Below are 26,125 nucleotides of genomic sequence, written 5' to 3'. Positions count from 1 at the left end.
CATTAAGAAGTGGCTCGTATTGTTTGGAATGAAAAATAATTCACGGAAACAACACACATACTCAAACTCACATAGTCGAAATGGATAAACACCTTTGCGAACGCCGTTTTTCTTCATTCTCGAACGTGAGAATAACTAATTTCAAGTTTTTGGTGGGTTTCACCTTAAAAAAAAAACATAACAAAACATAGAAAGAGGATGAAAATAAAGTTAAGCTCCCTTCTTTGAACACAGAAGCTGAATCACAGCTTAGTGGAGATAAACGAGAACTGAAGTACTTAAGATAGGTAGGTACCTAGTTTAAGTTTTTCAGCTTTGTGAAGTGTTATCCCATTTTTTCGGGAAGCGTAGCAACGAAACTTTCATAGCAGAGATTTTACTGGCCAAGTTTTCGTTGAAAGTTAAATCGGATTCTTACTGTGGTGATATATACAAAGAAAAGAAAAAAGAGTGAGTTCAAGGTAAGTTTTCAGCTGCACACAATTGTTTGACAAATAAATGGAACGTATTGGAATTCGAAGTGTGTTTTAATAAATTTGAAATTTGGAAAAGCAACTATCCAAAATCCATCGAAGATCGAAATGTGGAATCTTAATAATGTTTAGAATCCGCATTCCAGAAACTAGAATCTAGGATTCCAGCTACACAATTCAACATCAAGAATTTAGCATACTCTATACAAAAACAACAAAAACTTTAACACTTCGTTCTAAAATCTAAAAATAACAGAATCAAAAATCGATAATTATAAATCTTTAGTCTGGAATTTAAAATCCAGAATCTGGAATCTAGAATCAAGAATGTACAATTCTGAACCTAGAATATTAATCTAGAATTCAGAATCTAGAATCTAGAATCTAAATTCTAGAACCAAGAATAAAAAAGAATCTGAAATTTTGAATCTAGAGTTTAGAATCTTGACCATATAATCAAGAATACAGAATCTCAAATCTTGAATTTCGAACCTAGAACCTAGAATCAAGAATCTTGAATCTAAAACCTAGAATATAGAATATCAAATCTAGAATCAAGAATCTCTAATCAGGAATCTTGAATCCAGAATCTCGAATCTAGAATTTAAGATCTAGAATCTTGAATCTAAAATCTAGAATTAAAAATCTTGAATCTAGAATCTAAACCAAGAATCTAAAATCTAGAATCTAAAATCTAGAATCTACAATCCAAAATCTAGAATCTAAAATCTATAATTTCAATTCTAGTATCTTAAATGTAGAATCTAAAATCTGGAATCAAAAATCTAGAATCTAAAATGTAGAATCTAGAATTTAAAATCAAGAATTTAAAATCTAGGATATAGAATCTAAAATTAAGAATTGAGAATCTAGAATCAATAATCTACAATCTAGATTCTAGAATCAAGGATCTAGAATCTACTATATTCAATCTTGAATCTTGAATCTAGGATCTTAATTCTAAATTCTGGAACCATGAATATTCAATTTAGAATCAAGAATGCAAAATCTAGCATCTACAATCATAAATCTGAAATTTAAAATCTAGAATCAAGAATCTAAAATCTTAATTCAAGAATTTTTAATCAAGAATATTCAAACCAAACTCTAGAAACTTGAATCTAGTGTCTCAAATCTATAACCTAGAATACTAGAATCTCATATCTAGAATCTGGAATTTAGAACCTAGAATCTAAATTTTTAAATCTAGAATCTAGAATCTGGAATCTCGAATCTAGAATCTAGAATCTAGAATTTAGAATCTAGAATCTAGAATCTAGAATCTAGAATCTAGAATCTAGAATCTAGAATCTAGAATCTAGAATCTAGAATCTAGAATCTAGAATCTAGAATCTAGAATCTAGAATCTAGAATCTAGAATCTAGAATCTAGAATCTAGAATCTAGAATCAAGAATCTAGAATCTAGAATCTAGAATCTAGAATCTAAAATCTAGAATCTAAAATTTAGAATCTAGAATCTAGATCTAGAATCTAGAATCTAGAATCTAGAATCTAGAATCTAGAATCTAGAATCTAGAATCTAGAATCTAGAATCTAGAATCTAGAACCTAGAATCTAGAATCTAGAATCTAGAATCTAGAATCTTGAATCTAGAATCTAGAATCTAGAATCTAGAATCTAGAATCTAGAATCTAGAATCTAGAATCTAGAATCTAGAATCTAGAATCAAGAATCTAGAATCTAGAATCTAGAATCTATAATCTAGAATCTAGAATCTAGAATCTAGAATCTAGAATCTAGAATCTAGAATCTAGAATCTAGAATCTAGAATCTAGAAGTAAGAATCTAGAATATAGAATATAGAATATAGAATATAGAATCTAGAATCTAGAATCTAGAAACTAGAATCTAGAATCTAGAATCTAGAATCTAGAATCTAGAATCTAGAATCTAGAATCTAAAATATAGAATCTAGAATCTAGAATCTAAAATCTAGAATCTAGAATCTAGAATCTAGAATTTAGAATCTAGAATCTAGAATCTAGAATTTAGAATATAGAATATAGAATATAGAATCTAGAATCTAGAATCTAGAATCTAGAATCTAGAAGTAAGAATCTAGAATCTAGAATCTAGAATCTAGAATCTAGAATCTAGAATCTAGAATCTAGAATCTAGAACCTAGAATCTAGAATCTAGAATCTAGAATCAATAATCTAGAATCTAGAATCTAGATTCTAGAATCTAGAATATAGAATCCTGATTCTAGAATCTTGCATCCAGAATCTGGGTTCTTGAATCTAGAATTTAGAATGTCAAATCTAGAATCTTTAACAAATAGTCAAGAATGTAGAATCAAGAATCTTGAATCGAAAATGTAGGATCTAGAATCTAGAATGTAGAATTTATTAATCTTGCATCCAGAACCTGGGTTTTAGAATCTAGAATTTAGAATGTCGAATGTAGAATCTGAAACCTTAAATCTAGAATCGAAAATCTAGAATCTAAAAACTAGGATCTAAAATCTTGAAATTTGAAGCTGAAATTTGAATTTTTGAATCTGGAATCTAAAATTTAGAATCTAGAATCTAGAAGAGTCTAGAATTCAGAATCTTGAATCTAGAATCTATAATCAAGTTCAAGAATCTAGAATCTAAAATCAAGAATTTAGAATTTAAAATCTAGAATCTAGAATCTTTAACTGGGAAGCCTGAATCAAAAATTTAGAATCTCAAATCTTCAATCTAGACTTTAGAATCAAGAACCCAAAATCCAGAATCTATAAACTCGAATATGAAATCTAAGATCTAGAATCTAAATTCTAGAATCTGGAATCTAGAATCTCAAATCTAGAATCAAGAATGTAGAATCTTATTTCTTTAATGGAAAATCTATATTCTGGGATATAAAATCTAGAATAAAGAATCTAGAATCTGAAATCTAAAATCTGGAATTGAGAATCCAAATCTTGAATCTCGAATCAAAAATCTCGAATCAAGAATGTAGAATGCAGAATCCAGAATCAAGAACCTAGAATCTAGAATCAACAATCTACAATCTAGAATCTAGAATCCAGAATACAGAAATCCGGAACCTCGAATACAGGATCTTGAATCTTGAATCTAGAATCTTGAATCTTAAATCAAAAATCAAGAATCATGAATCTCAAATCTTGAGTTTGTAATCTAATGTCTTGAATCTCGAATCTATAATCTAGCATCAAGAATCTTTGCTTACGAATCTAGAATCTAGAATTTAGAGTGTCGAATCTAGAACATGGAATCTTAAATCTAGAATCTAAAATCTTGAATCTAGAATATAAAATCTTGAATCTATAAGTTAGAATCTAGAATCTAATATCTCGAATTTCCAATCTCGAATCAAGAATCAAGAATCCAAATCTTGAATCAGATTCTAAAATCTAGAATCAAGAAACAAGAATTTAGAATCTTTAAATCCAGAATACTGAATCTAAAATCTAAAATATTGAATCTTGGATCAGACTCTAGATTTCAGAATCTTGATTCAAGAGTCTAGAATTTAGAATCTAGAATCATCTAGAATCTAAAATCAATTTCAAGAATCTACTATCTTGAAATTAGAAACTTGAATCAACAAATCTAGAATCTTTAATTAAGAATCTAGAATCCTGAATCAAGATTTCTGAATCTTTAATCTTGAATCTCAAATTTAGAATCTAGAATATAGAATCAAAAATCCAAAATCTTGAATCTAGAATCGAGAAACTAAAATCTAGAAACTATTTTCTTGAATCGAGGATATAAAATCTAGAATTTTAAATTTATAATCTAGAATCTAGATTCTTGAATCTAGAATCTAGTCTGGAATCTAAATCCTTGAATCTAGAATTTAGGGTCTAGAATTTGAAATCGAAAATCTAGAATTTGGAATCTTGAATGTAGAATGTAGAATCTAGTATCTTAAATTTTGTATCTTATATCTTGAATCTTGAATCTAGAATAAAAAATCTAGAATTCAGAATCATACAGGGTTGCTAGCAATTTTTCATTTTGAAATTCTCAAGTTTTTCCCAGTTTAACATGATGATTTTCTTGGTTTTCATTACATAAATTTTAAATATGAAAACATGGCTCATATAAAATTTTCACAGTTTGTGAAAAACGAGATCCACAATCCTGTTTTTAAATTTAAATTATTTTGGTTCGAGTCAAGTCACAAGAGTAAAAATATTGACCTCTAAAAATTTTTCAGAGCCCTACTATAAATAACTGAAAATGATCAAAAATGAATCACGTGAAAAATGAAACTTTTTCCAAAAATCGTCTTGGCTAATCGTTATATTTAAACCTCATAAAGTGAATATGATTAAAAACAGGGAAGTTTGATAAAAAATGAAGATAAAAAAACTATCATTTACTGGCATATCAATTCGAATAGGACATGCTCTAGCTAAATAAAAAAATCATGTCAACAATACACAAATGTCACCCTTTATTCTTTATTTCACTAATATTATCTTGAATATTTGTATTCGTAAGTACTGACATGTAAATATTTTTGAAAATTCAAAATGAAAGATTTTTTTTTTAACTTGGTTTAAAAAATTATAAATTATAGAATGAGGATATCTAAAATAACTCTTTTACAAAATTTGTTTCCTTTTCGATATTAAAAATCATAAGCTAAAAACAAAAGCTTTGCAGAATAGGAGTCTTTGAGTAATCCAAATATGTGAAAATTTTCTCATGTATTTTTTTAAGGAAAAATTAAACCTGAGATGGCCTTAAGTCTAATTTTGTTTAAATTACGTCTGTGATTTGACTTCTGTAAAGTTTAAAAAATTCTGATGGAAAATATTTCTATGCTTTTGAAAGAGCTTTGTTATTATCACATTTAGTTGAACACCAAATTTTTTACATTCTTAGTTGGAAATATTTTTTAAATTATTGGGAAATTTTTTAAAATATAACAATTTTTCCTTATTTTTTTCGGTTTCCTGGTAAAAGAATGACTTGAAAACTGAATGATTCCAAGAATGATTCCAAACTTTTTCCCGAACTTTCCGGTTTTCCCGGTTCGCTAGCAACTCTTCATAAACCAGCCAGCCATGTTTAATAAATGCAGGATACTTCAACTTATCAAAATTTGTTTTATGGAGTCCATTCAGACCCAACTGATGATATTTTTTTTCTTTATTTGGGTATCACAGCACATTTCGCAATGTTCCATTTGTAATTATAACGTAATCATAACGTGAGCTTATCGGAAAATTGTGTTCTTGAATAATGCATAGAATGCTTTTCAATATCTTCAAATCTATTCTCAAATTCCATTATCAAGTCCAAAACTCAGCGTATAATGGCCTGGCGATGATGTTTGGCTTTTATTTCAAGCTTTTGAATTAATTAAGCTACAAATAGTTATTTGATCCAAATTTTAACGAGCGAAAATTTGAAATAAATTCGAGGATTGTTTTAAATTTTCAATTTGCATGAAGTTGAGAAATATAATGACTTTGCTCTGTTTTATAAGTATAATCCTTTTCTATAACATTAAAGCTTATCAAAGCGCCGCGGGCCACAAATTGACGTTCGCGGACCAAATGTGGCCCGTGGGCCATGATTTGGGCACCCATGCTTTAGATAATTATCGTATGATATCAAACGAAACATCCACACTAGAGTGCCCCAACCCCCAACTGACCTGACTTTTGAAAAAGTTATGCGCTGCAGGCTAAAATTGATCCTAGGCCTAGTACAAGATCTCATGCCAAATTTGGGCCAGATCGGATCACGGGAAAAAGTCGCTCAACGAACCTGAAGATTGTATGGGATTTTGAGACATTTTGTTCGGAATGGACTAATTTTTTTTACGGTAGGGTAACGGACTTATTTTGGACCAGGTACATATTTTGGACCACCTTGTAGCTTTTTTCCAATCTTTTTCTCATTAATCATGTTAACCATCAATATTTTTAACAAATATAGTTAAAGCTAATTCTTATGATCCTAGTCATATGTAAGATTCCGTTTGAATAAGCTGATAAGGAAAAGAAAATTGAAAATAAAGTTTTGATTTTTCACAGTTTGGCCAAACCGAGCCCATTTCAGTAGGGCGTGCCATTAATGGAGTCAAATTCCAAGAAGTTTTCTGCCTAGCTGTGATGAATTTAACACATACAAACATGTTCACAGCTATAATAAAACACTTGAAAACTAGTTTGCAAGCTCGAAGAACCAAAAATAATAGTTTTAATCGCAATTTTGCCCATGTCGAAAATAGGTCCTACTTAATTCATTAGGGACTTATTTTGGACCACCCATCTTAACCTGAGTATTAAACTTGCTGTTAAATGTTCATGAACGTAATAAAACGTTGTGCGGCTATATGAAAGAATTATGCACAATATTTCAATCACTTATTATAAATAAAAATTGGAATTTTGGCATTATTTTATTTTATCAACTCGCTAAAGCCCAAACTCGCCTCTAGACGATGTTCACTTCAATAGGCATGAAACCAAACCAACCATTGTTTTAACTTACTTTTTGTGCACTATGATTTAAATAACGTTTAGCTACCAATCCCAAGGAATATTTAAAGAAGGTAGTGCCAAGGCAGCCCTGCTTCAGTATTGGTACAGGCTGAGACGTCACAATCACGAAAAATCTGTTAATTTACTAGGATAGTTTTCTTTTTCGATTGTAATTCGAAGAATCTGTTGGAATTTATCCACTTTGAAAACATGTTATTGTAGAAGGATTCTTGCTCTTCAAGATAGGTAAAAAAAAGTTGCATTTTCGAATAATTTTTCTATAAAATAGACCATCGAAGTTCGAAAAAAAAGGGTGGATTTTCACCACTGAAATTTTCAAAACTTTAAAATTAGTTCAAAGTCTTTCATGAAAATGTTCAAGTCAGTGCAGTTTAAGCTCCTTATTACAATAAAGTGATCAAAACACAATTTTTTATACAAAACCACAATCTTTTATTGGCATTTTAGTTAACTGAGTTAACAATCATGAATTGATGTTAATTGTTCTACATAAAGGTTGTATATGGTAATAGGGTTGGATTAAAATCATGACAATCAGTTGAGCACCCAATATCTACCAGCTAGACCTTTTTGAAGCTGATATTTTATTCATTTTTGCACGTTTTAGCATCAAGGCGACATTGCATTCATTAATAAATCAAGAACAAAAACATAATGCAATCTTCCAAGGACGAAAAAACTTCATAACATAGTGAAATAGAGACCTTACAATAAAATCAAAATGAAATTGGAGATCGATTTCGTTCTAAAACGTGTTTTTCTTTGAAATTCCCACCATTCTCACATAAATTTTCGATACAATCGTTTTTGTGACGTCACAAAAAAAATCCAATATGGCTCTCGGCACTACCTTATTTAAATATTCCTTGTACCAATCCACATTAATGGCAACTGTTTGATAAGCAGTTGTCAAAAGCTACAGCCCAAAGAAGTTTAAAACATGGAAAACTGGTCTTGCACAAATTTTTTATTAAGTCATTGGTTTTGATGCTTCATGAAAAATGATTGACAATTTGGTATAAAAGTTGTGGTAACTGCACCCTCGTAGTCCTTAACTGCTACACCGAACACGCAGTTTCCATTTCGGAAAATCGAGCCACCGCACAGGTAATTCTCCACAGGCTCTCGGAACGCAACCTTCGTTGCCAAGAATGGTTTAGAGAATGACTTTTAACTTGCTATCAACTTCACTCAACCTCGATCTAATACCAATACCAACAATCAAGTATCGCATATGTGTAGTCTATTTCACACCTATACATACTCTCGCAATCCATAAATGAATCACTCACAGCATATTAAATATTCACACGAATACCCTAAAACTACTGTTGTAGTTGATCATACCCTTTTTATTTATTTATTTTATGTACACCGAACTGGTAAACCATACGTTCGGCGATACACGCTCAGAAAATATAATTCAAGTTATCAGAGATGTATCATAATAACCCATTATGAATGATATTGAATAATAACTTATTTATCCTATCCTATTCCACCACAAAAGTTACCACCATTCAGGGTAGATTTTCGGGAAAAAAAATTTGATTAGGTACAAGAGACGGAATTTAAACCCCGTCTAAAGGAGGGGTTTGGAAAAACGACAACATACGGCAAATATGCAACGAGTTCAATTTTCGTAACAGTTGAAATATTTAAGTTAATATTAAAACAATTTAAACAAAAAATATATTTCACTATTGCTATATATGTTTCAAAATTAGGGAAAAAATTGTTGAAATGTGTAAAAACTACAAGCGAAAAAGTACTAAAAATCTAGTTTTTTGGCCTTTGTGGCTATGCAATTTAAAATAAAACTGTTGAAACATTTACTTCAACGATTTTTTTCCTAGTGCAAAAGTTGTTTTAAAGATAAAACTGTTTTTTTTTGTGAATTTTCCAGCAGAAAAATCTGGCTTTTTAATGCTTAAAAAGATAGAAAATTTCTCACAGATTTTTATTAATTTGATCTATGTTTTATACAGAACTGAAGCCAAACAAAATCCAAGTCAAATTGCATCAATTGATGTCGCGGAGTTGATGATGTCAGGCTTTCTTAACTTATCATTGGGTCGCTTGAAGGAGATTTGCGTTCTGAAAATTGATCCTAAATATAGGCAAACTGGCCAGTATTTGACACTGCCGAAAAAATTTCGTCGAGATTGCAGTGTGTTGTCGGAATTTTCGAAACATTCGAAATATACTATGGCCCTTATTCTGCGCCGCGCATGAGGTGACGATTGTCACCTCACCTCGAGTCACCGTGAGATTTGTCACCTTATTCCCGGAGTCGTTGTGGGTGAAGTGACAGAGGTTCAGGAAGCTGCTTCAGGAAGAAAAACGGACGATTTGTGCGACGTAAGTGGAAATTTCGTTCATCAAAGCTAAGTTCGGATTTAGGTCATATTGCCGGGGAAAAAAAATCAGATGCCGACGGCTGCTGCTCCAAAAACCCAGCGCACAAAAAGGCGGTGTTTGTTAAACATTTCCAAAGTTTTATCAGGTATGTACAATAATTTGTATTTTGTACCTGAAACTGTTCGATCATCCAAGAGAAGTTAAGTTTTTTTTTTCGTTTTCAGTAATGGCGAATGCTGCCGGTTTATATATTTTCCTCAACTGAAGTTACCCCCGTGGCATGCCGGAAGTTGTTTCGCCTGCCAGATAGGAGATAATGGAATGCCGAGTATTTATCGAAACCAACAAAATAGCAGCAGCAGCATCAGATTCAAACGACAAATTGCGGTCACATAAACCTAAATCCGGTTTCTTTGCATAGCATATTATTAAAAAGTGAAAATAAAATTAAAAGTACTATAATATTTGAATTCCAAAGTTTTCGTCATATCATCGTTTTAACGGTTCGAAAAACAAACTTCAATTAAATCTGAATTTTAGATTTCATTAGAAGATCATACTTTCCATTCAGTATTCCAATCCAAATTACATATTTGAGATAGCAATGAAAAAGTTTCAATATATTTAAAAATCATATTTGCTAATAAATTTGCTTAATTTTATTTCCAAAACTATCATTCATTAGTATAATTAACCATTTAGAGCCTAACATTGTGATTTACATAAATTCTCGATTAAATTTCTATCTCGTCACCACCTGAAAAGGTACCGACAATTGTCACCTAAAATCGTCACCCGAATGCGACGATTCTCACCCACGGTGACTACGAGAATAGGGTAAGAACTCACAAAGTTCATCCGAAGTGACGTTCCTCACCTAAACCGACTGCTGGAATAGAGTGACTTGGGTGACTCTACTATCGTCACGTCACTCGAGGCGCAGAATAAGGGCCTATATAACTAAAGAGTTCTTCTGTTTTTGCTCTATTCTTATCGAACAAACAAAACTTGACTACAAGAATAAGAAAAGACAAGAATAACTGAATTATTCGCATAATTGCGCATCAATCTTTGTCGTTAGTATAGCAAAATTTAAAAAAAAACTTATTTAGTTTAAGGGTGGTCCAAAATAGGTCCAGAGGGTGGTCCAAAATAGAAACCTGGTGGTCCAAAATACCAACCAGAGTAATGATCGAGGAAACGCGTTTTTAGGCTTAAATCTTGTTACATTGCAACAAACGACGATATGTTTCTATAGAAAAAGCCTTGTTCTTCGTATTGAACGGATAAAGCAGTCAAAAATTTTAATATGTTCTCTTTTATTTCAGAAAATAGCATAGCCACTTCCCAAAGCGGTCCAAAATTGGTCCGTTACCCTAGTATTCATTACTGCTAATGAGGCGTCAATATGTTCAACCGCCCCGACTTATTAACAGTGATGAGTACCATCCTTGAAAAAGTTAGCCCATTTTTGAAGCCTAATAACTTTTTTATCTTAACTCTTATCGAAATGCAGTCGTCGGATGAAATATTTTTCATAGTTTAGACTTTAAGAAAACCTGTTTTTGAAAGAAATCGGACGACGGAAACAAAAGTTATTGATGAAAAACTGGTTTTTCATGTTTCTCCCGAACAAAATGTCTCAAAATCCCATACAAACTTCAGGCTCGTTGAGCGACCCCTTCCCGTGATCCGATCTGGCCCAAATTTGGCATGGGATCTTGTACTAGGACTAGCATAAATTTTAGCCTGCAGCGCATAACATTTCACAGGTTTTGAATTTGCCATACAAATTTGGGGCAGTCTAATCCACACATTACCGTTTTTTGACTTCCGTCCATCTTCGAGGTGACCCTTCTAAAGATCTAAGTCAAAAATTTTCGTTTATCAGATAATGAAATTCAAATTGATTCAATGTACTCACCTTTCGATGGATCCTTTTGTGTCCAGTTAAGATTTCAACTGATTCCTAAAAGGTTAGGGAGGAATTATGACTCTCCGATGTGATCTAATAATCACTTCTCATCTCAAATTGCAAACAAGTTGAAAAATTAATCAGTTAAGCCTAATTTATCGAAAAAATGGCAAAATGACAGTATCTATTTGTTTCTCAGATTTTTTTTTAAATTTTTTCCACCTTTGAGTTACACTTTTTTTTTAAAAAAGAAAAGTTTCCGAAAGTGTTTTGTTTTTTTTTTTCAAACAGACTTGCTGGTAAATCTAGAGTTCCAATTAGCGAGGCACTTCTGCCACTGGTTGATTTCTACCCCACCCACAAACGCCGAGACTTCTCCATCCGGTCGGGCGGGCCTAAGTTTGTTTATCGTGTTGACTACCTCCGGCCATTAAATAACTGTCCGGCAAGTGCCGGGCCAGATTGTTGCTTCTGCTAGCTGCTGTTTACAAATGAATGAATGAATGAACCCGAACAAATGTGCTCACTAATCACACACAACTAACCTCACAGAGCAGAGCAGAGGCCGCGAGCGCGCCATTCCGGGCAATCCGGGCCGACCTGATAGGGGAAAAGTTTGAGCAGCCCTCCTGCCACTTCATGCCCCCCCCCCCTTCTCTTCAGAGGCCCCGGGGAAGGACGGGATTCCGGCAGACCCGAGACCCGGTTATTAGATTATCAGTTGTGAAAATTTAATGACAAAACTTTCGACCGCAATGAGTGCCGCCCACATTCTGCGTCAGACGAGTTCTCCGGGAAAATCAACCCAGAACCGTGTATTATTCAAACAGTTATAGGTAGGTTTGTATAGGAGGTAGATGATGATAAGTTACGGCGAGTCGTGAGAACGAACAAAAGTCGCCAGGCGGGTGAAAAAAGTGTAGGGTTAAAGCTAGTTGGTGAGGCAGGTCACGACACGGCTTGGCCACACACGTCGTGTCTTTCCACCTCAACCGCCCACCCCCTCATACGGGAAAGTGGCGAGGAAAACTTTTCCACCATACCTCATACCGGTGACAGATGTGGGAAATCAATTTAAGAGTTTTAAATTGATTGCGCAGTACCCACACACATATGATCAAGCTATGGATTGAGAGTTTGATGTCGTACCAGTAAAAGTTATTAAGCTCGATTTATTAAACTTTTGATTTTCCAATGAAGCTGGCGCAGTGTCTTTGGCGACATTCATGTCGGATGACTGAAAGTTTAGTACTGCATGGTGACATGTGTGAAACTCTACGAACTTCTGGAACATTTTTCGGAAATGGCTTAACTGAACTGAACACCAGAGAGATGCCGTTAACTGCGGTGGAACAATCGAGAAGACAATTATAGATTACGTAGAAAATTAATGAATTCGTATATGTTGTTTCGGTAAGACATTCAGAGCAATTGCGGCATCCCACAGTGAGATAATTCAGATTCTGAATCTCTGTTCGTATGACATTTATGTACACTTTTGGAACCCCTTACACAATTTTTCCAGCCAAAATCTATGGCAGTTCTGACTAAACTTAACAGCCTTTTCTCAGAACTGACTAACAGCCCTTTTCGCGACAACTGAGTCATGGTCACTCAGAATGCGCGAATCGTTATGAAGCGGTTTTTGATCGCTTTTTTCATGGTTCATATTAAAAATCTTGGTCTATTGAGGGTAAAACGGTCGATTTTTCGAAAAAAAAAACACAGGATAAGTCTCATTTTGTTTAAAATTTTCAAGTCTGAAAATACGTTTTTCTGAATTAAGTGGAAAATGTAGGGGAATTGAGGACGAAAAACAGCCACAATTTCATTTTCCGATGCGTGCTGTGGCTCAAATAGCCTTAATTCGATTCCTCGGAAAAAGCTTATAAGATAAGTAACATCTGGATAAAAATTTTCAAGTTCGAATTTACTTTTTACATAATGATTGAAAAAAAAAGTGGAATTGAGAGTCGAATCAGCAATAGCTTCATCTTTCGAATCATGTGGCAGCTCAAATAGCTTTCATTTGATTCCTTGGAAAAAAATCACACAAGAAAAACACACAAGATTCTATAGTAATGGGTTCTATAGAGTTTTTTCTGTTTTTTTTTACAACCTATACGGGAATTAGGAATTGAAAAGGCACTATATCTCTGTTCGTAAGCTCGTGCGGCGCCTGAAACTATGTCCAATTGATTCTTCGGGCATTTTCACTTTTCACTTTTTTTCGTGTAAAAGGTATTGAATTTCTTCGGGGTTTGAACAATTTTTCCATCCATTGTGCACTTTTTTGTCATTTTTGTAATTTTTGTAATTTTTGATATTTTTGTAATTTTTGTAATTTTTGCCATTTTTGTAATTCTTGTAATTTTTGTAATTTTTGTAATTTTTGTCATTTTTGTCATTTTTGTCATTGTTGTCATTTTTGTCATTTTTGTCATTTTTGTAATTTTGTAGTTTATGTAATATTTGTAATTTTTGTAATTCTTGTAATTTTTGTAATTTTTGTAATTTTTGTAATTTCTGTAATTTTTGTAATTTTTGTAAGTTTTGTAATTTTTGTAATTTTTGTAATTTTTGTAATTTTTGTAATTTTTGTAATTTTTGTAATTTTTGTAATTTTTGTAATTTTTGTAATTTTTGTAATTTTTGTAATTTTTGTAATTTTGTTGATTTTTGTAATTTTTGTAATTTTTGTAATTTTTGTAATTTTTGTAATTTTTGTAATTTTTGTAATTTTTGTAATTTTTGTAATTTTTGTAATTTTTGTAATTTTTGTAATTTTTGTAATTTTTGTAATTTTTGTAATTTTTGTAATTTTTGTAATTTTTGTAATTTTTGTAATTTTTGTCATTTTTGTAATTTTAGTAATTTTTGTAATTTTTGTAATTTTTGTAATTTTTGTAATTTTTGTAATTTTTGTAATTTTTGTAATTTTTGTAATTTTTGTAATTTTTGTAATTTTTGTAATTTTTGTAATTTTTGTAATTTTTGTAATTTTTGTAATTTTTGTAATTTTTGTAATTTTTGTAATTTTTGTAATTTTTGTAATTTTTGTAATTTTTGTAATTTTTGTAATTTTTGTAGTTTTTGTAAATTTTTTTTAATTCTTGTAATTTTTGTAATTTTTGTCATTTTTGTCATTTTTGTCATTTTTGTCATTTTTGTCATTTTTGTCATTTTTGTCATTTTTGTCATTTTTGTCATTTTTGTCATTTTTGTCATTTTTGTCATTTTTGTCATTTTTGTCATTTTTGTCATTTTTGTCATTTTTGTCATTTTTGTCATTTTTGTCATTTTTGTCATTTTTGTCATTTTTGTCATTTTTGTCATTTTTGTCATTTTTGTCATTTTTGTCATTTTTGTCATTTTTGTCATTTTTGTCATTTTTGTCATTTTTGTCATTTTTGTCATTTTTGTCATTTTTGTCATTTTTGTCATTTTTGTCATTTTTGTCATTTTTGTCATTTTTGTCATTTTTGTCATTTTTGTCATTTTTGTCATTTTTGTCATTTTTGTCATTTTTGTCATTTTTGTCATTTTTGTCATTTTTGTCATTTTTGTCATTTTTGTCATTTTTGTCATTTTTGTCATTTTTGTCATTTTTGTCATTTTTGTCATTTTTGTCATTTTTGTCATTTTTGTCATTTTTGTCATTTTTGTCATTTTTGTCATTTTTGTCATTTTTGTCATTTTTGTCATTTTTGTCATTTTTGTCATTTTTGTCATTTTTGTCATTTTTGTCATTTTTGTCATTTTTGTCATTTTTGTCATTTTTGTCATTTTTGTTATTTTTGTCATTTTTTTCATTTTTTTCATTTTTGTCATTTTTGACATTTTTGTCATTTTTGTCATTTTTGTGATTTTAGTAATTTTTGTAAATTTTGTTATTTGTGACCCCAAATTAAGCTCAGAATCGCGAAAAAAAGGGTTCCAAAACAGGGGTGAGCAACCGGGCCAATTTAAATTTGAAATCTTGTCGGCGGGCCGCACTTAAAATAACTTTTTTTTAATAATTAGCAGAACTTCACGTCAGTTCTTATAACTACAAATTTTTGGCGAAGACAAATTTGAAATAGGAAAGATAAACCGAGTTTAATAACGTGTTAATAACACGAGTTTAATAACAGAAATTCAACACGACGTTTTAAATACCCGATATTGAAAAGGTACATCACTAAATCTTTGTCATTTTTACTCTCTCTCAATTTTTCAATAGTCAATCACCGTCTTCTTAGCGTTTGACGTTGAATTGCTAATTGACTTTCTGTATATTGTTTTTCCATAATTAAAACTTGTCCTCAAAGCCTAGATTTTTTTTCCAACGAACGGAAAGAACCTCCTTTTTAAAATCGAAGTTCTGTATTGGATCATTGCATTGAGATGTTGAGCAAGGTTGTATAGAAATCACAGAAAAATGTTCAATTTCACATATTTTAAAGCAACTATCTTCAAAACTACATGCTTGATTTTAGAATTTTTATCCAGATTTTTATAATTTTTAATCTTATTTAGATAACATTGGGATAGGATTTCAAAAGCTATATTATGAGTGAAATAACTCAAATTATCGATGTTTGTTATAAATTTTCTATCAAATTTCTGAAAAAAGCATCACAGATTATCGTCAAATAACTTTTGGGTTATATCACAGAATTTCCTATATCTTTGGGTTTTATCAAGAAATAATAATTTTTGTCGGTAATTTTAATGTCGGCTGATTCATGTTAATACAAAATCTAAAATCGTTCACCCAGGCTTTATTATTAAACTTTCGTTTTTTCGTCAATATTCAGAAACAAATAATATTTAATAAGGTTTTGGTTTGATTTTTTTTGCCAGTTTTTGAATGCTAACAAAACAAGCCTTTTTACCGAATTAGATAGAAAACTATCTGCTGAGCATATTTTTATCACATAACTTTATTTTTGCTTGAGACAAAAATAATGACTTCACTAACGGACTGCGAAATTCCTTTGATCATGTGTAGCTGCTCTTCCTCACTTTAATGGATTTTGCTTTTCAAGGTGATAAGGGTTAAATTATTAGGAAAAATGTATCCTGAATTAAAAAAAACCCTAAATAAGGTTATGCTAATAACAAATATAGCATTTATGCCTTGAGCAGAACATAATAAATGCTTGAAAGCCAGAAAAAGTTAACAATCTCAATGGTTGTGGACAAATGCAGATGATAATGAGCATATTTTGATCAAGTCATTTAAATTTTCCCTAACAATCCATTGTTGAAAAGGCATGAAAATTTGAAAAAAGCTTCGCGGGCCGCACAAAAGGGTCTCGTGGGCCACAATCGCACGCGTGATCTGGGCGTAATTCTAGATCGGAAACTGGAATTCAGGACACACACAAACTACGTTGTCGACAAAGCCTCGACAAGTCTTGGATTCTTATTTCGGGTGTCCAAGGACTTCAAGGATGTGTATTGACTGAAAAGTTTAAATTGCAGTATTGTTCGCTCTATCCTTGAATATGCATCAGCTGTTTGGTGTCTCTACTACCAGAAAAGGGCTGAACGGATCGAGGCTATACAGCGGCGCTTCTTACGATTCGCCCTTAGACACCTGCCTTGGCAAGACCCATTTCACTTGCCAAGCTATGAACATTGATGCCGTCTCATAGACATAGACACTTTTCAAGCCCGCAAAAACGCAGCGCGAGCTTCCTTCGTCGCCGATCTCTTGACATCGCGAGTTGACTGCCCCACGCTCCTCCTAGTAGCCATTCCTCTAAGATTCTAGATTCTGGATTCTAGATTCTAGATTCTAAATTCTTGATTCTTGATTCTTGATTCTAGATTCTAGATTCTAGATTCTAGATTATAGATTCTGGATTCTTGGGTCTAGATTCTAGATTCTTGATTCTAGATTCTACATTCTGGATTCTGGATTCTGAATTCTAGATTTTAGATTCAACATTTTAGATTTTAGATTGTAGATTCTAGATTCTAGATTCTAGATTCTAGATTCTAGATTCTAGATTCTAGATTCTAGATTCTAGATTCCAGATTCTTGATTCTAGATTCTAGATTGTTGATTCTAGATTCAAGGCTCTAGATTCTACTTAGATTCGAGATTCAAGACTCTTGTTTCTAGATACTAGATTCAAGATTCTAGGTTCTATAAGTTGTTTTTGGCAATCTATTCATACATTTGTATTCATTTAGTTTGCAAAAATTTCGATATGATGTAGAGATTTTTACCCTCAAATCCAATCTTTTAAAGCTGATGCAGAAAAAAATTTCAATGTATGCTGTCCTGTCCTCTCCCAGCGGAAACGACGAAGGACGATTTGCTTGGAAATAGTTAGTGTGATTTATAATCTTTACCCGGCACTTGAGTAAACCAAGCGAAATAACTGACAACGCTGACAACTTCTTTCTGCGATCGTTTCTATTCATATGGCGAAGATGTGCTCTCTCTCTATCTCTAATGGCCACCGGCATCCAACCAAATGGAAGGAAGCTGCAGTCACGAAAAAGCTTTCTTTAACCATATACAAAGTATGAGGGTATATGGATGTGTACTTTCTTAGAAGGTTTTCGAATCAACCGCCCACCACATAGAATAATTCACATCCACCATCCAACATTGTGCTCGATGCACTTTTAATGCATTTTCGTTTACCCATAAATTTCATCGATTCAAACTGCTGCTCCTGCTGGCGGCTGAGGCTCGTTCAAAGTGGAGCCTTAACTTAGCCCTGGAACTATTACCGGAGCAAATTTATATGGCGGTGTAGGTTTAAAAGTCTACAAGAGAAAGTACCCGCTAGTAGCACCAGTTAACTTTTCCTTCCGAACAGGCATAGCTTCTTCCTTGAGTGGGCGGCCACATCTTTTCCCTAGATAGGGTAACTGTAGAAAGGAAAGTGGCTCGTAGATCTCCTACGACCGAACGGGGTCGATCCGGGCTTATTTAACGCCTCCCCTCTTTATCTGTCTATAGTTGGAAGAAATATTGCGTCACTGAAACGATTAACTCAGCCAGCGAGGAGGAACATCACTTACCTCTGTAGTTAAGTGGAGTTAAAAGTGTTTGCCAAATTTAGTCTGTTTATTATAAGTTTAAAACCTAAGTCGACTCTAAGAAAAACATGACTCAATGCAAGATACAGTTTACATAAATTCCCAGTTCTTATTTAAGAAATTTAAAAGTTTTTCCAAAACTATGTGAGTATGATTTCTAGAGGAAACAGATTAAGAATTTTTAGATTTCAGCACACATAATTAGGATAAATTGCAATCCCTCAGGACCGAGCATCCAATACATTTCTGTCGTGCGACAAAATTTCTATAACACACAGTTCTCCCAGTACACATTTCATGTTAGTTTATTGGTGGCTGACATGAATATTTTATGTGTGTCCTTTCGATTTGTGTGGCACACAAACACACACACACACAAACACAAACACATGAAAGTGCATCACAAAGTCCACTTTAGGGAGTTGCAATCTGATCTCTATTTGCAGACATGGATGGGGCGGTAGGAAATCTGTCCGGAAGTCTCTCCCGGATCTTTCGTTTACAGTTCTACATACCCCGACATTGTGTGTAGTAGGATCTAACGTCCAAGTGTCATAAGAAATTCATTATTGCAATAGTTAGTTAGGTATGTGACTGTTTATGGTTTTGTTTGCTCATCGAAAATGCAACACCCGATTTAGATGCATAAAGTGACGGATGTCATACGTGTCTCTTGGGGCCCATGGCTGGGCACGATAGATTCCATCGCTTTGATTGAGTAGGTGAAATTCGACCTAATCAAAAATTACCATCTTGTCATTCTGGAATCTAGAATCTCGAATCTAGAAACTAGAATTCAGATACTTGAATCTAGAATCCACAATCTAGAACCTAGAATCTCGAATCTAAAAATAGAATTATTGAGAGGGTGAATCTTTAGAAGCGTTTTTTCGCGATTCTGAGCTTAATTTGGGATCACAACTTTAAAATGCGTTTTCTGGCCTTTAGAAGTTTTTTTTCGCGATTCTGAGCTTAATTTGGGATCACAACTTTAAAATGCGTTTTTTGACCTTTGGAAGCGTTTTTTTTTGCGATTCTGAGCCTTATTTGGGATTAAAACTTTAAAATGCGTTTTCTAGCCTTTAGAAGTCTTTTCCGGGATTCAGAGTTTAATTAGAGACCACCACTTTAAAATGCGTTTTCTGGCCTTTAGAAGCGTTTTTTCGCTATGTTGAGCTTGATTTGGGATTACAATGCGTTTTCTGGCCTTTGGATGCGTTTTTTTCAGGATTCTGAGCTTATGGGGATATCAATTTTAAATTGCATTTCCCGGCCTTTAGAAGCGTTTTTATTCGCGATTCTGAGCTTAATTTAGGATCACAACTTCGAAATACATTTCTTTTTGCTGAAGAAGCATTTTTTCGCGGTTCTGAGCTTAATTTGGGATAACAACTTTAACATTTATTTTGTTGCCTTTAGAAGCTTTTTTTTTTCGCGATGTTGAGCTCAATTTGGGATCACAACTTTAAAATGCGTTTTCTGGCTTAACGAAGCGTTTTTTTTTTGCGATTCTAAGCTTAATTTGGGATCACAACTTCAAAATACGTTTTCTGGCCTTGAGAAGCGTTTTTTCGGGATTCTGAGCTCAATTTGGGATCACAACTTTGGAATGCATTTTCTGGCCTTTAAAATCGTTTTTTTCGCAATTTTGAGTTTAAAATGGGATCACAACTTTAAAAAGCGTCTTCCGGCCTTTGGAAGCGTTTTTTTTTCGCGATTCTGAGCTTTATTTGGGATCATAACTTTAAAATGCATTTTGTGGCCTTAAGAAACGTTTTTACGCGATTTTGAGCGTAATTTGGGATCACAATTTTAAAATGCGTTTTCTGGCCTTTAGAAGCGTTTTTTCGGGATTCTGAGCTAAATTTGGGATCACAATTTTAAAATGCGTTAACTTGCTTTTAGAAGCGTTTTTTCGGGATTCTGAGCTTAAGTTGGGATCATAACTTTAAAATGTATTTTCTGGTCTTCTGAAGCGTTTTTTTTCGCAATTTTGAGCTTAATTATGGATCACAACTTTAAAATGCATTTTCTGGTCTGTAGAAGCGTTTTTTGGGATTCTGAGCTTAATTTAGGATCAAAACTTTAAAATGCATTTCCTGGCCTTTAGGAGCGTTTTTTCGCGATTTTGAGCTTAATTTGGGATCACAACTCTAAAATTCATATTCTTGCCTTTAGAAGCATTTTTTCTTGATTCTTAGCTTAATTTAGTATCACATCTTTAAAATGCGTTTTCTGGCCTTTAGAAGCGTTTTTTCGGGATTCTGGACTAAATTTGGAATCACAACTTTAAGGTGCGTTTTTTGGCCTTTAGAAGCGTTTTTTCCGCGATGTTGACCTTTATTTGAAATCACAACTCTAAAATGCGTTTTGTGGGCTTTACAAGCGTTTTTTTCGGGATTCTGGGCTAAATTTGGAATCACAACTTTGCAATGTATATTCTGGCCTTTAGAAGCGTTTTTTCGCGGTTATGAGCTTAATTTGGGATCACAACTTTAAAATGCATTTTCTGGCCTTTAGAAGCGTTTTTTTCGCGATTCTGAGCTTTATTTGGGATCACAACTTTATAATGAATTTTCTGGCCTTGAGAAGTGTGTTTTTGGGATGCTGAGCTTAACTTGTCATCACAACTTTAAAATGCACTTTCTTGGCTTCAGTAGCGTTTTTTCGCGATTCTGAGCTTATAAGCGTTGCGATTTTGAGCTTAATTTGGGATCACAACTTTGAAATGCATTCTGAGCTGGAAATAGATTCCTACAGTGGACATAGATTAACATTTGTTTTATCGGGATACACCGTTTTTCACCTTTTCCGGTACTGTGCAAACCTGTCCGGAGATCTTGCTCTTGCTCACTCACTTTAGTGTACTCTCTTATCTTCAACTTTATCTCAATAAGCTTGATGATGAATGAGAAGAGCTGCTTTCTCAGAACGCTTTAAAATTCCAAGTTATCTTTTTGACTCACTTGAATTATGAACAATTAATTCAAACTCTCCTCTCGCAATGATTCAAAGACTGTCCTTTTCTCAAGCTGTTCTTTCAATCCGCTTAATTTCCAATTTAGTAATGAACCTAGGCTATCCTCTGAACTCGCCTTTGAATTTTAAGCTATTCTTTAAATTCGCTTGGAATTCTTATCAGTAACTCAGGCTGTCTCCTCTGAACTCACTTTTCGATTTCGTGCTGCCCTCTCGACTCGTTTGTTTTTTCATCAATAACTCAGGCTGTCCTCTCAATTCGCCTCTCGATTTCAAGCTGTCATCTCGACTTACTTGTTTTTTCATCGATTACTCATGCTGTCCTCTCAACTCGCTTGTTTTCTCATTAATTACTTAGGCTGTCCTCCCAACTCGCCTTTCGATTTCAAGCTGTCCTCTCAACTCGCTTGTTTTCTCATTAATTACTCAGGCTGTCCTCTCAACTCACCTTTCGATGTAAAGCTGTCCTCTCGACCCGCTTGTTTTTTCATCAACAACTCAGGCTGTCCTCTCAACTCGCCTTTCGATGTAAAGCTATCCTCTCGACTCGCTTGATTTCTAATCAATAACTAAGGCTGTCCTCTTAACTCGCCTTCAAATTTTATGCTGTCCTCTCAACTCACATAATTGTTTCTAAAATGTTCAGGCTGTCCTCTCAACTCGCCTTCCAATTTCAAGTAATCCTCTCAACTCGCTTGAAATTCTGAACGTGATCAAGCTGTCTTTCAACTCGCTTTCTATTTCATTTTTATTCTTATTTCGGCATTATTTCATAAGCCGCTCATTTTCCACAAAAAATCCTGTTATTTATCACACTTAATGGCACTAGCATAAGGTTGCCAGATTTTTTTCAGCACGTATCCGGGCCGGACAAACCGGGCAATTTTTATATAAAAACCTGGCAAAATCCGGGCATTCGATTTCAAATTGATAACCATAAATCCGGGCAATATCCGGGCGAATTTTCTCAAATCTCAGAAATTCCTCAACAAAAATCAAGAAAAAAACGAAAAAAAAATTCTTTTCGGTAAAACATATCGATAGATATTGAACCGTATTTTAGGCTTCCAAAACACCTTTCATGACAATTTTTATAAAACTTGCTTAAAAAAATTTCGTTTTGGTGGTGTTGTTTTTTGTTATTTTTCGTTTCATTTACCAAATAAAGTGAATAAATCCGGGCAAAATCCGGGCAATTTTCAATGAAATCCGGGCAACCGGGCCGGGCCAGACTGTTCTCAAATTTAGTATCAAATATCCGGGCAAACCCGGATAAAACCGGGCAATATGACAACCTTACACTAGCACTAAATTTTTACTTCAACTACTTCTCGCTTAAGGAGTATTTGAATTACTCATTTTACTGCGTTTTTTGGGTCGCAGCAAGCCGTGCTCGAGAACGTACGTGGTTTTTCCGACGTCGCGTTTTTTCCGTCTGTTTTTCGCGAATAAAAATTTTGGTGAATTCGATGAAAAATCTAATCAAATTTTATGTTTCAAGTACAAAGTAATGGTGAAACGTGCTGAAACTATAAACAACTGAGATGCAGAGAAAAAATGTTCGCGAGTTGTTCGGGCAATTTAAAGGAAAATAAGTGCAATTATTTCAATTAGCGGATCTAATCGCTAGCTGCGGAAAGCAGAGCGTTTATTTTGTTTTGTGCTATCATCAGAATTCAGTATTAACGGGATGTAAAAGTGCTTTTATGTCATATGTGATTCTTTAAAAAATGATGCACGTGTTTTGTGAGAGCAAAATGACCGGATGTGTTGTTTGTATAGATAAGACTGTGAAACGAAGAAAAGCACAAACTTAGTGTGGTAGGAAATTCCTGCTTTTAGATGTTCAGTAAAAAATTAGATTGTATACCGCAAAAAATAAGTTAATTATTAACAATACAAAAAGTGTTATCTTCAGACGAATTGCTTCCACGCAGTGTGTTTTTTAACTGTGTGTTTTTTAACTTTATCTACACTCAGAAAAATACTATTATGTATGCCATAAGATTCTCTTATGAAGTGGCGCCATAAGAAAAATCAATGAAATTCATAAGATTGTCTTATGACGCGAATGAATTCTGAAGATGAACGCCTACTTCAATGAGAGGTTGTTGCTTTTCATAAGAGATTCTTATGGAAACAGTAAATCACTTTCAAATAAGAAAAATTCTCGATATTTCATGCTGAAAACATTCACTTTATTGTTTGCCAAATTTGTTTAAAATTAAATTCTTCATGGTCACCATCAGCAGCGCATCAACAGACGGCTCCATAAAAGTTTTTTTTGCCGCATCTTAATCTTCGACCTTTCGTTTTTTGCCGATCAGCTTGCTGAAAAGTAAACAAATAATGTATTTTAGTTTACTAATATATTCAACGTTCACACCAAAAACATCAAATCGAACTTACCATTCCGGATATAACAATATCATTTAACATTGAAGGAAAACTATAATAACTATGAACTGGCGATTGCTTCGTACTGTTAGATGATGAAAAAAAAACTGATGCTATGAATGAATGTGTTCATCATTTTTTCACAATGCCGTTTCTTCTATTTTTCATAAGAACATCGTATGAAAATTGAAAGAATTTCATAAGACTCTTATGAAAAATTAGTTTGGACGCAATAAAGTGGTTCATAAGATGTGTCTTATGAAATTTATAATAAGATTTCCTCTGAGTGTACTGCTACCTTCCGAAGATTTTTTCGAAATCCGATCTGCATTCATTAAATGAGAAGCCGGTGGATGTAGGTTCACTAAAAGTGTATCGCAGGCGATTCGCAGCAAATCCTGCAAAGTACGATGTCCATCTAGTTATTCTGATTAGTGAGCTTGTTCCTTTTTTTTCTCTTTTTTTATAAGATAAAGCTACTATATGATTTAGCAATTGTATTTTATTTCTTCATCAATCCTATCTGCCAAGTAGGATTTCCCATGAAACAACCTTTCCCCTTCCTATCTGAAAACAGCATCCTGGGTCGTATGAGTTCTCTGCACCTAAAAAGTTTCTTTAGCTGTTTCAGATTATCCCCACAATGATTACATTGCCTTGTCCAGGTGTGCATTGTAGTACTACACTGATCTTCAATGGCAACACTTGAAATGAGTTTTGAATCCAGATACTCGTTTTGGCATCTTGTGTTGTTCTTGATAATTAGTTGTACCGCATGTATCAGCCAATGCAAGATGTTTGTAGTCACCCCATGCTATGCTATGCTATGCTACTCATTTTACTACGTTTTTTGCGTAGTGGGTAATTAATAAAGTGTTTGATTTCTAACCAACTTTGATTATAATTTTCTCAACGTGAACCGCATGTTTTCCTTTTCGGTTCGAAGTTCGATTTTTCTTTATAATTTCTTGTTTAACTAAGATTACGAGAAATTACCTGTCACGGTCGCCAAATGTGTGAACCGCCGGATCACGAACTACCAGGGGAACACACACACTGATTGACTCGCTCGCTTGATCGTCGACTAACTGACTGACTTCCTGCACGCTGAAAGACGAATGTCGCGATGTCGTTTTAATCCGTTCACACAGGTACCAAGGTGGGGAAATCTCTTTTCGAGCGGCTTGTCTGGACCACGCTTTTTGGGTTTCTGCTAGATTTGGAAATTATGTTAAAATTGTTTAGGTGCTTGCTGATGTGCGTTCAACGTACCTGCATCTCTTGGTAATATCAGTGGATCACGCACTAGTTGCTTCCGGAACGAACCGGGAATTCCCGCTCATTTACACATTTTCCTGGGCATGCTTCTTTTTTCTGCGACCGTTCACTACACGCTCATTTTCTTATAACCATATATGGTTCTTAGCATAGCATAGCATAGCATAGCATTGGGTGACTACACACATCTTGAATTGGCTGATACACAAGCTACAACTAATAGTCAAGCCCAACACAAGATGCCAAAATGAGTACCTGGATTCAATACTCATTTCAAGTGTTGCTATTGAGGATTAGTATTGTACCGTTATGTACACCGTGTCAAGTCAATGTAATCATGTAGGGATGGTCTGAAACAGCTAAAAAAACTTTTCAGGTGCAGAGAACTCATACGACCCTACATTTAAAGATGCTGTTTCAGAAAGGTAAGGGAAGGGAATGTTTATAGGAAATCCTACTTGGCAGATAGGATTGATGAACAGAAGATTTTTCAAAATAACACAAATACACAAGTATCACAAGTATCATAGTGCCCGTATTCATGAATTCTAGTGTTTAAAAGCTATTATTGTTGTTATTGAGTATTGTTTTCAAAGGTAAATATTTCATAGGTTTCTCATAATTATGATGAAACTAGTGAAAATTGTGTTCACAAAAAAAATCTTTCAAATCTCCTGACATTCAAGGACCTAATATTTATTCTTTTGGAATATTTTTCATATTAAATTTATTTTAATCATTTAAATAAACACATAAACCATTTTAAATATTTAAAATTCACATTTTGAAACCCTCAACAGCATTTCTTCAAGCCACACATAAATTTTCCTACAATCACAGCAATCCAAATCGTAACCACAATCACGTTCACGCAGCCCGCGCTTAAAATACGATTGACAACTTCTGATGGAATGGAAATTTTACAACTTAATCTACACAAATATTTTTATATGCGTTTCAATCTACATTAACCTTCTTGACCAGTTACTTCATATAACAGTGAAGTTAAAAAAATTCATAGAACTTCTGTTGAGCACATGAAATAAAAACAAATGAGTATCAAAAATTGTAAACATTCATGAAATCGACTAGAAGCTAGGGCACTCAAATGAAGCAGAAATACTGGAGTATTCCGAATGCTTCCAAGAAAAAAATATTACTTTAATTTTGAATAA

The sequence above is a fragment of the Uranotaenia lowii genome, chromosome 1, assembly GCF_029784155.1.
Source record: "Uranotaenia lowii strain MFRU-FL chromosome 1, ASM2978415v1, whole genome shotgun sequence".
Classification (NCBI taxonomy): Eukaryota; Metazoa; Arthropoda; class Insecta; order Diptera; family Culicidae; genus Uranotaenia; species Uranotaenia lowii.
The sequence above is the reverse complement of the archived record's forward strand: the minus strand, read 5'-3'. Positions refer to the sequence as shown.